The 15,142-nt window shown below is 38.3% G+C and overlaps 1 long non-coding RNA gene across 1 annotated transcript in view; it reads right to left on the bottom strand.

The window, feature by feature from the left end:
* LOC308067967 overlaps nucleotides 1-15,142 on the bottom strand; it is a 168,441-nt gene that overhangs the window by 62,849 nt on the left and 90,450 nt on the right. The gene's annotated exons all lie outside the window — the stretch shown is intronic.

Here is a 15,142-nt window from a genome sequence, read left to right as displayed (position 1 = left end):
CTGGAGAGAGGATGAAGATATTTTAGACCAATATGCTTTATTCATTCTCATTTTCTTTTGCTAGAAGCAGAGATACTTGCGTGCACTTCTGAAGTGGTGCTGTTGAAAATTCTTTGTTCTGCCTGACAGAATATGCAGCTTTTTTCCCAGGGAGCTTGCAAGACATGGTAAAAAAAAATACACTGTCTTCTCTGCCATTAGCAAATAAGGACCTACCGATGAGTTAATTTTCAACTGTCATCCCCAACCAAAATCCAAGATTCAGTTGCACCTTTACTTCGGTGATGGCAGGAATGAGGATCCAGGCTTAGTGATTGCTCACAGATACTCTCTACAATACACTGCAAGTTGACAAGGAGAGGTGATCAAGATGGGCATGGACTTTGGAAAAACTGTTATCTGAAAACGACCTTCACTGCAGATTTTCTCTCTAACTGAGCCCATGATGGTCTTGTACCAAGCAGAACTGCCTCAGGGTTTTATTCACCAAATGTTTTGGAAGATAATTTTGATAAAACTTTTATTTTAGGGAAAATATAGTTGGGAATAAGGGAACAGTCCAAACAGACCATAAAATCATCAATGCCTTGTGCTTTCAAGGAAAGAACAGAAAACCTGCTGTGATCTTGCATTAATTATGAATTGGGCCTCCTTGTGAAGGAATTTCATTATAACCTGGTCACTATGTTGTTAGATTAGGCTTCATGGTATGATGGCTTGAGTCCAACCCATTGCAACCTTTCTACTGTTATGAGGAATATTGTTCTGAGTTCAATTTTGAAAGTGTAGTAAAAAAGCTTTTTAGTGACAGGGAAAGAACTTCTCCAGTTCAAAAAAAAAAAGTATATGAAATTTAAGATTATAAAAAATTTAAATTTCCATTTAATATTTTGCACTGTAATGGTTTATTGACCAAAATAATTACATGTGGCAATGTGAACCAAAGACTTGTAATGTATGTATATGTATTGTACAATCTCATATGCAAAATAAGATTCTGTCAGCCTTACTGGCTCCTCTACTATTTAAAAGGGTGGAGAGTCCAACTTAACATATGTAACCATAGTTTGTGTATATCTAACAATCTTTTCTTTGTTCCTTTCTAAACTACAGTCTTAACTTTTTCAGGTTTATGTGCTGTAATTATCTCCCGTGTTTTTTATTTGGAACTTGTTACTATTTTTGTGTGAAAGAAATCTGGCTATGATCAACGATATCTTTCCAGAGGAGGAGAATTAACCAGTAGAACATAATACAATTGCTTCCTAGTCCTCCAGCATCATCTTCAGTGTTATATGCATCAAAACATCTGGTTTGCTTTATTGCAAACTACTGCACAGTGCACGTAAGGTTATATAGCACTGTCCACAGTTCCCAAGAATGCAAACCAACATTTAAAACCAGCACTGTGAATAGAAAATGTATTGCCATATCTGTGTGCAAGGAACAGAGTTAAGGTTGTTTCAGAAGTCTGAATTATGATTATTTATTTTTTTTAATTCTCAGGTGTTAAACAGTAACATTCCCCTAATTATTTTTTTCATAGCTCAAAACTTATCAGCACCTCACTGGAATTTTTGTGGGTTGGTAAGATGCACATAGGTAACAAAATGAAGCCAGTATATTAGATTCATCAGATTGATATTTTTTTCTGTAAATCCTGCATCATGTTAATTGGTCTTTACTCAACCACTTTGCTTACTTGTTTTGCAAAGAATAAACCCAGGACTCAGCACAGTAAGCCACCTTCCCTAACCACTTTGTGAGGTCAGAAAATGATTCATTTCATAGCAAAGTTAACCTACCCTCTCCTCCTCCCTCAACACATACACACACATGCACAGAGTCTTTCCTTGAGTGCACATTTTACAAGCTTAGCAAAAAGCCCTACACAAACTGTACCGAACAAGTCCAAAGCATGCAATTTCTAAAGGGTCATGATTCAGTCAACTGAAAACTAGCTTTTTCACCTGCAGAAGTGCACCTCACCACTTATAGTTGTTTCTGTAGCCTAAGCCAGCTTTCCACTACTACACGCTTTTTGTTTAGAAGGCTATTCATAAACAGAATGGTCACAAGGATTTTGTTTGAATAAACAAAGTGATTTCTCTCCCCACTTTCCTCAGAGCAGCTCAAATTTCACCTCTGCGCACACACACACACACACATTTTTCTTTCCAAACTCTTTCAGTATAGGAAGAATTTGGCCCAAGACGTGCCATTTTCAGAAACTTATGTATGACTGAAAGGAAACAGGGACTAAGCACAGAGGAACAGCATTGGTATTTTGTTAGCTGTGACTTGACCTGACTTGACAGATTTATATTTCAATGTGGATTTCCTCCCACCAGGGAGATTGTTGGCCCCATAAATCCAATAGTCACAGAACTCCAGTATTAGGTAGTACTGAGTGATTAAAAATACTAGTGACATTTTGCCTAGGGTATCCGAAAGAGGAACCGAAGTCTTTGGTATTGGAAAGAACCCAGCCATCCTATCCACACAAGCAAACAACCGTCTCTCCCAGCCACAAACTCTCAGCAGCATCTGAGGCTAAGAAGCACGTTTAAAATTGACAGGGTTAAGAAATCTGGAAGCCACAGGTATGGGTTGTTATCCATGCTTCTGTGGTTAGCAGGCTATTACACCTCTGCAATAGCTTAAGACTGCCAGAATTGAATGCACTTGGGTTCCCCACTTCCTTGACAATTCGAGCTTCAGTCTGTCTCTCAAGAGCAAGGTATAAAAAGATTACTAGCAACATCATCTCATACCTTCTCCTATCCAACCTTGTAAATCTGAGGCTGCCCTTGGTTAAAAAGCATTGATGTTAAATACTAACACTGCTTCTCTCCTTGTGTCTTTCCCACTCTTCGCTTTTCTTTGCAGATTTCAAGGTGATGACAAAAGAGAGAACAGTCTTAGCATTTGTTAATACCCACTTGACCCACAAAAGAAATTCACTAGCATTTGCAGCTTCTAATTTAAAAACCATTAGACCGTTCCGCTTGGTGGACCAGATCTAAATATTCTTAAAGGGGTGGTTTAATTTAATCATTACCTTAACAAGCCCCCTTTTAAAATGATGATCCGCCAAATTCAGGGGATTTGTTTTGGAATCTGATCCAATAACTGGCTTTGTACAAAGAGAAGCATAGCCGCATCTGATTTGGTTCAGAACGGGGTGATAATCATGAAAATTACTTTGCATATTTAATCACTGTGAAAACATGAGTACAAACTACTTTCTAGAGATTACCTTAAAAAAAAAAAAGCTTCAGGCTTTGCAGCAAGCATGCCAAGTACTTTGATTTACAGAGAATTATTTGGATTTTATAGAAAGCTCAGTGTTTCAAAGACTTCAAGCTACTCAGCCACTGGCAAGGAAAAAATTTTAAATAGAAAAAGCAGAAAGTTTGGTATTGAAAAAAATTTATGTTGAGACCAATTGCTTTTTTTAAAAAAAGTCTGTGTTACTTAACAACCTAGATCTGAAGCAAATACGCTACCCAAAATGTGAACCTGTCACGAAAGCAGCGATGCATTCTCTCCAGGTTTGACCTAGCAAGGTGCCTAACTGTCAGAGGTGGGTCAGAAACCATCAAGTTGGGGCTTTGATAAGGGCTTTCACCAAGTTTGAAGTAGCAGAGCTTGCTTCAGGACTGCTCTCTGGTACCAGTATGCAGGGCTTACAGTGGGGAAAAAAAAGACCGACAAACAAGGCACACAAGTGTTGTCGTCTTGTAGCTTCAGATTTCTATGTGGATCTCATAGCTGCGGTTCAGCTACACATAGAACATTTAGAGATAAATGCCTAGAGAAATTCATATAATCATAGAATGGCTTGGGTTAAAAGGGACCTTAAAAATCATCTAGTTCCAACCCTCCTGCCATGGTCAGGGACACATTCCACTAGTTAAATTAATTTTTCTCATTTTAGATCAAATAGATAAATAGAATTACACTGACTAGTAGTTAGCAAGGGTACAAAAGAGAGACACACATATATACGACTTGCAAAAATCTCCCCAAACTGAAGCAACGGGATGCCAGATGAGTATTCCATGGCATGTAAAACTAAATTTGCTGCTGAGATAAACAGGCACAGCTCCACTAAATCTATCCAAGTTGCCCCTCCTTAACACTTGAAGTGAATTAGGCCCTACCTTTACTCTCAGTCACTTTTAAATCCTTGCACTTGTGATACAGAAATGTTTGTAAATAACCTAGCATCTGAGAGCTATAGTGCAGGCAGAATATCTGATGGATAATAGTCACAGCATCTCAGATTACAAAGCATGCTATAGCAAATACTTATAGGAAGCACCTCAGAGGTGTTTACGTATCTGTAGCTACCGTGCACGTACAAAACTCATGAAAAAGAGTGCCTAAAGTTTGCTGTAGAAACTGGTGTAATGTGTACATCTATTGTATAGATGTACATAAGAAATATATATGTATCATATAGACTGCTTTACTATGGACATGCATTTTTATTTATGTTACACACACAAAAATATACATACACCTGTATCTTTTGCATACTTTCCATACGTAGTACATAAGCCTCGAAGCATTATATGTTCCACACCTTCAGCAGACTAGAGGTTAATGAACAGGCTTTTTCTCACATATGCACAGAACAGATAATTTTCTTTACTGTTCACGATAAGTTGAAGGAGCATTTGAGTGACAGACCAATTTGTCAATCAACTACAAAGTGTTGAGGAAGCTTCCTCTGCATAATTTTACACACAGAGATCAAATGTGACCTCTGATTGTACAGTGGGTATGGACAGTCAAGGTTATGAAGTCCAAAGGAGTCATGCAAATCAGTTACCTTTTCTGAGTGCCTTGTCTTTCTAGGGTTATCTGTGTCTTAAAATAATCACAGGATTTTAAGAGAAACACGAAAAATCCTTCTGTATTATTTTTAAGTGTGTGTGTGTGTATGTATGCATGTGTGAGGAGAATGTATGTATGAATTTGTTGTGAAGCTTGAATGTCTCTGTTTTTATTTTGTAGCCCGAATTATGTTTTAAGGTCTCAACACAGAGCCCCTGGTTCTGACATCTCACGCAGTTTTTCTTGAAAGCTATGTTTTAATAGCAGCACCGTTCATTTAATGTTAGCCACTTCAGATGATTTCTTTGCTAAAACCTGAATTATGAAAATCGCTTGTCAATTACCCTGGGTAGCTGTGTAAAAGAATTATTGCACATTCACAGTGAAAAGAAAACTTTATTTTCACCACTTTCCAGTAAAAGCTAATTCAGAATAACTCCATTTAACAGTTATTTTATGCTGAAATACTGAATACCTCAGGGAGTCTTTTAGGGATTTTAAAGTCTCTTTATTTATAAATGATTCATGCTGCATTTTCAGAAAAACCTACAATTAGTGTGGGAAGCACAGAGACTCCTTTGGGAAAGGTAAAAAAAAAAACAACCAACAAAATATACATGCATTATATACAGCCTTTTTATCTATTGTTGTTTTGCAGTGGACTATAAAAAGAAAAGAACTGGAAAAAATGGCTAGGAGATATTTTATCTAACCTTTTAAATATATGCCTCAGTTCACAGTATTTTGTGAAGTAGTTACCCTTATGATTTGTATAGCCCACAAAATTCTTTTAATGCAGGTTTCATTTTGGTTTGCACTTTCCAACCCCAGTTATAAATGAGCAAGATAGCTAAGAGGAGAAGCTTTCTGTGGTAACACAGAAGGACAAATCTTTCCTTCCTCCAGCCCCTAGTGAGAGTGATGGTCACTAATGTTTCCATATTGTTTGCTGCCTGGAGTGGTGCTATAACTTAAAGGTCTTTTAAATGTTCACACAGGCAGGCATCAAGGATCACACAGCCACATTCAGCCTTACAGGGAATCTTTCCGCTCACTCACACCAGATGACAGATACATATTGTGCTAGTTGCCAGCACTGCAGGAGCTTATGCATCCCCTCTCCTTCTCACACAGGTGGGCAGGAATGAGCAGGTAAAGACTATGAGTGGCTCAAGGCCGCTAGCACATCCCCCAGCACCCCAAGGCGCCCACAGCTTCACCCTTAAGGCGGCTGTACTTGTTGGAGCCATGGGGTGGTTTGCAGCCTCCCCGCAGTACCCCAGCTAAGTCCTGTTTTGTGTGCTGGTGTCAGATTAGAGTCACAAGATGGCATCACGTCATCAAAAGGGACATGCTCTTGCATGTCTATATGCCTTAATAAAATTACACTTGGGAACATGTCAGGAAGTGGCAGAGTGGCACTAGGGCTGAAGGCTTGATATTTTAACATTTATATAGCTCCATATCTCCTCTCAAACCAAAACCCCAAACCACTCTTAAATCTTCATTCAATCAGACCTTCTCTGTATTGATGAAATGTTCAGCATTTTCAGTCAGTGTAAACTCTATGAAATAGCTACACTCCCATCAACTGCAAGGAGTGAACAAGCAAAGCCAAACAGATACTATTGGCTTCAAAGAGACAACAGCTACTTTTTTTCCCCCCCCCCACCTCCATGCTGGGTTGGCACTGGTGCTGTTACAAATGACTAAATATCAAATGCAAACAAAATTTCTCAGGGGTCAGACAGGTCACCCACAATTGTTTTGCAATTACATCAGCATTTACAGTGTGGAAATTGCAGTGAACTGAAAACTTAATCATCCAGACCTGCTCACTGACTTACTGGTACCCAGAGAGGCTCCTATGAGATGTGCAGAAGAGACGGCAAGAAGAACACACGTGGGGAAAATGTCAGATACTCTGTCTCATTTACCAGATGTACAAATGACATGGGGGAGTGGTGGTTGGTTGTTATTGTTTAACTAAAAACGGGAAATCTTAGTCTGATTGACTTAAACCTAGAGCTATATGGAATCTGCACCACACTCTTAGTGGCGTGGATCTATCTAAATGGTTTCCCAAATTAGTAAGGATTGTTCTAATATAAGTAAACACTTTTAATTTGCAATTAGATTATATTATTTTATTTTTAAATCTCAGTGAATAATAGAAATGAAGTAGCAGACTGCACGCATACTAGGATGCTTTGGCACTGCCCCAGTTGCTTGGATACCAACAGGTGGAATGCAAAAAGGAACCACTTGAAGAAATGGGAATACCAGCAAGAAGATTATTGCCAGATAGCTGATAAAGCAGAACACTATCACTGAGATATTTGCTGTGTGTCAGGCTACTAGAAAGAAAAATGGGACTCCTAAGTATAACTGCTGACTTCTTAACATGCTGGCCTATATTTTTTAATTCTTCACATAATCCTGCATGACAGTGCTACAAAACTCAAAATATGCACCTTGTTCAGTACCATTTTCAACGTAGTATCAATTCAGAAGTCACCACAGTCTCTTGTATGCTTGCTTTTCTATCCCATACACCAAACAAACAGGAAAAACACAGGCCTCTTCTTTCCTCCATTGTAACAAAACAACAACAAAAAAAAAGCTAAGCACATCTAGCACTTCAAGTATCCTCCAAGCAATTGCTCTAATTATACCTTCACTTAATTAAGAGTAAATTATCTGAAAAACTTGCCAGCACTGGGTGAACTGGTGAGTTGTATTACCATGAAAAGAAGGAAAGGGAAAAGCAGAAAAGAAGGAAAGGGAAAAAGAAAGGAACATGTTTTGCTTTTACACAATCTCCAAAATGAACACAGGTAAGTTTTTCCTGCTCTAAGGCATCAAATGATGGTTTGTAATTTTCTGAACATGATGGACCTGAGAAGAAACAGCACAATTTTCATAGGAGAGAAGGTGTGTTCCTTTCTCCATTCATATTGCCACAGAACATCCTAAGCAAACAACTGAGATTCATCAAGGTTTGTTTGATTCTAAAGCCATGGAGGTTTCTGGAGATTTTCACCCTCATGGGAAAAGTTCTGTAAAGGAAGGAGCTGAGATCCTGAAAATTGTGACAAGTCAATTAACAGAATGAGATAAGGCTGAATGTTGGGTCCAACTGCACTATTGGATGAGGAACCAAATCTTTTAGACTTGTTTTTCAGAACAAAATATGACATTCATAATTAGAAGCAACACATTTCATATTGCTGAAGCAAATTATTTTTATGTGAGTCAGCCATGATCTCCATCTCATATGAGATCCTGCAGTCCTTCAGATGGAATGTAGTTTTGGGTATCTTATGGCCCAATTCTCTTATACTTAAGTGGATCCCAAAAATCTCACTGCTTTTATATAATGCTGGTGTGCTGTGGGCATGTCAGGAAAAACTCAGAATACTACTACAAAACATAGGCTCATAATAATACTATATCAAGGGATGTTGAAGTAATGCTGAACTAAAACTAAACTTTTGTTTATGTTGCCTGTAAGAGAAATGTCATCACAACTTCCACAACTACAAAAATGTTGATGTAATCATGTCATTCATTTTTTCCTTTTCTTTTTCTTTTTCTTTTTTTTTTTCCCCAAAGTTAAATACAAGATGTTTTCTGGGCCATGAATGTGACATGACATGACAATGTAAAAAATTCAAAGAGAAAAATAACTCTATGTAACACAATCCTCAGAAACATGTAACATGGGAGAAATAGTTTTGTTGTTTGTTTGTTCTCCATAAATAAGAAGATGTGATAATTATGCCACAAAATTTGGCATTGGACTTGAGCAGGTGGAATCCCTGAAACTGCTTTTAATCCTAAATAATAATAATAAAAGCTTCAATTTCACAATGGTGTCTAAGAAGGAAAAGATGCCTTTTTTTAAAGTGCTTCCCTACCCTAGGTTTTTGCTATCCATTATAAATAATGCTTCAGCAATAAAACTGCAAACTTTACACTGACAGTGAGCTAGCTTTCTTTCAAGATGTTAACTGGTATCAAAATGCAACAGTGTACATTTCAGCTTGTGAATAAGTAACATTCACAGTAAATCACTCACAATAATGTCACTAAGATGTACCTTAAGTTAGATGGCAAGTAAAATTCAAGAAGCAACCTGAGACTAGCTGGTGGATATTCTGAACAAGATGGGAAAGGCTCAGGATGGGGTTAGTTGGTGCCACGTAAAAGCACTGGCCAGTCATTCCCCTGTCAAGTGTTCCAGCCCCTCAGGAGCTTTTATGCAAAAAACTGCCCTGTTTCCTTACTGCAGAAGTCTTTCAAGGAAGCCTAGTTTAGTGACCTTCAAGTTCACCATAAAGCTTCTGTAAATTTCAGGCCATGGGATTAATGACAAATCCAGCAAAGCACATGACTAACTTTAAACCTGTATGTAATCTCAGCTAAGTCAATTAGTCTGCCTACATGCTCAAAGGTAAGCAGATCCTGAAGTACTTTGCTGGTCTGGTGTGATTATCCCTACTGATGTGTAGACACAGTAACTGCTAACCCATGCACTGAGGAAACCTGACTTCTGTCTCCAGCTCCAAAATGGACCGCTCTGGGGTGCCCAACATATATTGCACCAATTCTACTTGAAGCTCCTGCAGCCACTGAAGGGCTGAAGACAAATTAAATAAGGGATGTTCGTTTATAATTTTTTACATTATATAATAGATATACAGCTGGATTCTTTAACAGGTAAGTAATATCCAGCTTCCACGTCTCTATAAAAAGCAAAACAAAACAAATTTTCACTTGCAGTTGTTAATTTCTGTGAGCCATTGTTTAGGTCACCCATGTTACATTAACACAGTTCGTATATGTGTAGTAAAACTATATTAACATTTAACTCAGAAGCACCCTAATCTAGGTGTATCACTGGTGAAGCTGTGATATCCTTACATCCAGCTCGTGAGTGTCGGTATGCCCAGAGATAAATAACTCATGAATGCCACAACCAATCCGTTTCAAAATCCCCAGGATCATTTTTGTGGGCAGGCTATGGCCTGCTAAAACTAGGCACTTTCAAAGGCCTTCTGCTTAGTTCCTTTGTCCTCTCCAGCTGCTAGCAAATTACCAGGGATCCCAGCGAGGCTGTCCACACTTGAGTCTGCCTTGACCTAGAACAGCCAGAGCTTCTTTTGTTGGCCCGAAGGATGAACCCGGTCAGCAGTGGAAATACCATCTCTCTGCAGTATATTACAGGTTATGGAAGACCTTGCCTGAAAACTGTGCAAGATCTCCAGAGCAAATTATGTAAATCTGTCATGTAAATATGTATTTACAGCATTTTTAGAGCTTGGATCACTGCCATACAGACGGCTTCCTATCATCTGAATATATATTTAAGGACTTTAAAAAATATGAAGCTTTGACCTGAGCTGTTTCTATATATTTCACTGCTCCAGCTGCTGTGCAAGCATAGGATAGAGTTATTGCATTTTCCTGTTCCATGGGCCCATGTGTAACCAAGACAAGCCTTACAAATGATGCAGCATTATAAATAGGGCAAGACTCCTTCTTGATACGAAACAGTGTTTGTTCAGGAGAAAGGGCTACTGCTTCTCCTGGAAGATGCTAGCTTTACCCTGACAGAGTCTGCCTGGTAAAGAAACTAAGCTGTTCCTCAGCACGCGCACACCTCAGGGGGACCTGGCAGGACATCATGACTTGACACACTGATATTTGTCTCCTAGACCTCTTGCACCGTGTGACTCTGAGTTAAAATTATCTCTCTTCAAGTCCAACAGAGAAACAAATCCTCTTGTCTGTTTTCACCTACATCTGCTAGGATTAACAGCAAAGAGAAAGATACTTCATTGCTGTACTGTTTTCCTTCCACCAATTGTAAAAGCCAACTGGAGTCACAAGGATTTTCCCATCTCTAGTAGATTTTAACTGAAATTTGGAACGCTTGGTGAGGTTCTCTCCTGCCCTGTGGAATCCTCTTTGCATTATGTTAGAGAGCAGAATATACAATTATAGGTAAAACCATATGCTCTAGTCTAATTTTTCAAATGGGGAGGGATAAATTCCCTCTTTCCATATCTGTTTCCAAGGGAAAAAATTAAAGCAGTAGTACTATACCCTAGCAACAAGGTCCATCACAGAGCACGATGGTATATTCAGTTCTAATTTAAACTAGTTTTCAAATATAGACCCAATTCGTAGAGCTGAGCTCATCCTGAGATGTCTGTTTTCATGCACTGTGTGCTGGTATCTCAGAATTATCTGCTTTTTGCAGATATCCCAACCTGCTAATTAATAACATGAATTCACAATGGGAGTTCTCTAGCTGAAATCACAGCTAGAAATAGATAAGAAAACAGTATATATTTTTAATTTTAAACTTTCTTTTTCTGATAAACTGCATGCAGCGGTTCTGCTATGTCATATACTATCTGTCATGCATCGTGACATAATGAAACATGACATGATGTAACCATTAAGATGACCCAACATGGCATAACCAACTGCAAAATGATTCAGTCTGACTAAGCATGTCATAATTTTTTTATTGTTTTTCTTAAGCTGTACACTCTACCTTACCATTAACTGGTTAATTCTCTTCTGGGGCCAGGTGCAGGACTGCAGGAATCAGAGCTGTCCATGCAGTATCAGTAACAACACAACACACAGATAAGCAGGAACATAAATGTCGTGTTGAAGCAATGCTGAGGTTGCCTCTAAACTAAGGCCCCAATTCCGTGTTGGGAACTATGCACGCATGCTCTACAGAACAGAAACCCCGATGTTAAAAGGTTTTAAACATGGTCAGGTCATAAAATGTATGTGCATTTTACTGGGTACACATTTTTGATACCAGCTGGAACTGTGCAGCAATTGCATTCTGAAAAAAAAAACCTCTGAAGGAAGAATATTAGGAAGATAGCGTGCAGTGCAGAAAGTTAAGGCTGCGAATCTACATAAGTCTGTCATGGTCTAACATACTAAAGTGCTCATTATCAATATAATGCATCAGCTCTGTACTCTGGTGGTTGTAAAGGTCAGTTATCCTGTATAACAGACCACAACATGAGCATTCTCCAATTAACTGTAAAAGCTGGTGTTCTAAGTCTACCTTTCACACTCTGTCATGACTAAAGGGTGACATGAGTAAATGACAGGCTGCACAGACATCTTAGTCATACTAATACTCAGGCACAGTAGCAAGGGTTAAGGACAGAGTGTCAGGTTTAACTTCCCCTCATTACCATTCAGAAAACTATCATTTAATATTAAAGTAATTGTAACACAAGGATATGAGTCATGCCCTTGTGTTACAATTACCTTTAATATTAAATAATAGTTTTTGTAATGGTAATTTCCTTTGGGGATGTTTCATTCTACATTAGGCAATTCTGACTGATGACTGTCTTTGCAGATATCTCTATCAGCCACTAAAAGCTCTTCTACGAATACGTGTCCATAATCTACAGGAATTCCAGGCCATGAATTTTGTTCCATTGAACTCATTGTCATTTCTGCTCGATGTTTCTAATCTAGTAATAGTTTAACTATTTGATTGCTGCTATAACTGTGATTTCCCTTTTGAAATCTACACAGAAGTATCCATCTCTTGCTCTGCTGTGCTAGGACCTCATCCACATCCATAGCTGCCTTGTTATGCTATAACACATGGTACATACATGAAATGGGCAGTCTAGAAGAGATGTAGGGTTTAAGTCATTGTTACCGTGATTTTTTTAGTATCTGAGGGTACAGTAGATTCTAGGATCTGGGCAAAAGTATTGCAAAGAGTTTGAATTAGGCTTTTAAAAACTGTTTCCTATGTAGAATGTTGTTGGTGTAAGCTCAGAAGTCACAGGAGCTGCAGTAAACCTAGCTTGTGCCTGTACAATGAGCAGAGTTCCCCTGTCAATGATTACAACTATACAAAGCTGTGCATTGTCTAAAAAGTCATTTCCAGGAAGGAATAACTTAAAAAAACATAAAGGACAGACATTAAAAGCTACAAGATCTTACTGCTGATCAATTATGAGAGGTTAAGTATTGTCAGTAATGTCTCGGTATCCTCTCTGAGGCCGTAAGAACACTATGGAAATCTTTTCATTTAAATGGAGCCTTCTGCACTTCCAATCGTAGGATGCAGGCATCAGCCTCTTCAGGAAGAGCTCGGCTGTCCAGCTCTAAAGAAGGTATGGAGAGCACCAAGTCCTGCTAATGCATAGGAGCTTTTTTGCCAGTGGCAGGGAACAGCATGAGTACTACAGTAACGTCTGGAGGAAGAATCTGAACCACACTGCCCATGAAAATGTCACAAGATCAAGAGAGGGAAAGTGCCAGGACTAGGTTTGAGGACACCTATTTCCACAAAACACTTGTTGTTACCCCAAATTGACAAAAAGCAGGCAATCAGGTGGGAACTACTGCCATCCTTCTTGGTTCTCACAACACTGTCAAATAAACGTTGCAGAAAGGGACAATGTTGAACTTCTTGTTACCCACAGGCCAGCTCAGAGTTCTGAGGTGGGACTAAAATCTAATGCTAAGTGCCTGTAAAATTTCTGAAAACATTTTAACTTCTTGCAGATTTCCTTTTTTGATTAGTATCTGGGACTGAATGTCAAGCTTTCACCAGGAGAAGATATATATAGCAGGTATCAATTCTGGAGAAATTGAGTCTCATAAAGGAAATTCTATTTGAAATGACCATAACTTCAGAAGTAGTTTAAAGAGCTCTGCATTTTTATCTTCAATATTGTTTGCCCTTGTCAGTGACAGCTCAGCCAACAGTTACTATTCTTTTCTCCCTTTCAAAAGTTTGGAGCATAGCTAAAAGGCTAGGTAAGGCTATGCTCTCAGTGTGGTTATTATTTGAAAAACCCATTGGATTCTACACAAAGTAAGCAAGCTCTATGCAGCCTCTATACTACATTTGAATAACACAGGTAATGAAATATTGGTGCTTCAGATCATTAGTCAGGTAATTACGATTTTTGTTTGTTTGGGTTTAATTAAAATTAGTCTTGGAAAGCATCCATTACAAGAAGAGGTCCTCACTGAACAACTGATACACAACGGTCCTCAGCTAGTAAATAAAGAACATCCATTCTTATCCCCAGCTTAAAAAAAAAATATCCTGAACTACTCAATACTTTTTCATTTACAGATTTCAAACAGCAAGTGAAAGGAGGGCAGTATCACTCTCTCATTTAACCAAAATCACGTAGGTCAGGGGAAAAGAAGGAATCGAAACTCTGTTCTGTGATTCATCCCTAGCCATCACCTACCGTAGATATGCCACAAAGCTACTCACCAGTATTTTAGTAGTAACATATATTTACCTACTTAAGGGCAAATTCTTTGTGCAATTCTGCACAGCTTCACTGAAGACAACAGTTTTGTACCCGCTTATACCTGGCCCTTTTCTTTTTTTTTTCTTTTTTTTTTTCAGATGCAAACCATTGCATTTATACAAATTTGTTTTCCTCAAGTGCTATCCTGTATGTATTGGTGGCAGAGAAACTGTTAGACAGCAAACACATTCATCTTTAATCTGATGAATGCTTCACCACATGCTAGGATGTATATTTCAAGGTATATTGCCTGAGAGATCAGTTCTCAGTAATCATGGTGTGGGGGTTTACAAAAAGACAGATGTAGAAATGCTTACATGTTGTGACTAAAAGCTGATTGGCCCAAGTACATGAAATTATACAAATCTAAAATTGAGACTAGCACAGGCTTAATGATGCAAATTTCCATACATCAGTTTTATAATCCTCACCAATTTCCAGGAAACAATGTAACATGGCAAAATTAGGGGGAAACAAAGGATTTCTCAGTTTATTAGGTACATGATCCAAATCCTGTGAAATTCAGAGGCAGCCTTTGCATAAAGAATAATGGACTCTGGAGTGGGCTTTGTGCTATGGAGTTATTCCTGGCTATAGAAGCAAAAATGCCCCCAGCATAGAGCCACAGACATGTATTTTGTATGCAAAACCACAATTTCTTGTTAGTAACTCTATACATTATGCTTATAGGTAAAAGCTAAATAAAGCATCTATCTGCTACTATTGTTTTTCTTATTAAGCAGAAAGGGATGAATTTGATATTCAGTTCAAAAATAAATTTTGGAGAAAAGGAAAAGGCTGGGAGTAGGTGAATAAATATATGTAAAATCACAACATGATACTAATGTTCAATTACAAAAACTTTACAGAAGTCTATTTATTTATTTATTTATTCTAATTCTAAATCCCTACCACTACACAACAATGTCACATTTTAATGTAATATCATGTCC

Source organism: Falco punctatus, assembly GCF_963210335.1.
Source record: "Falco punctatus genome assembly, chromosome: 7".
Lineage (NCBI taxonomy): Eukaryota > Metazoa > Chordata > Aves > Falconiformes > Falconidae > Falco > Falco punctatus.
This window is presented reverse-complemented; position numbering and strand designations above follow the sequence as displayed.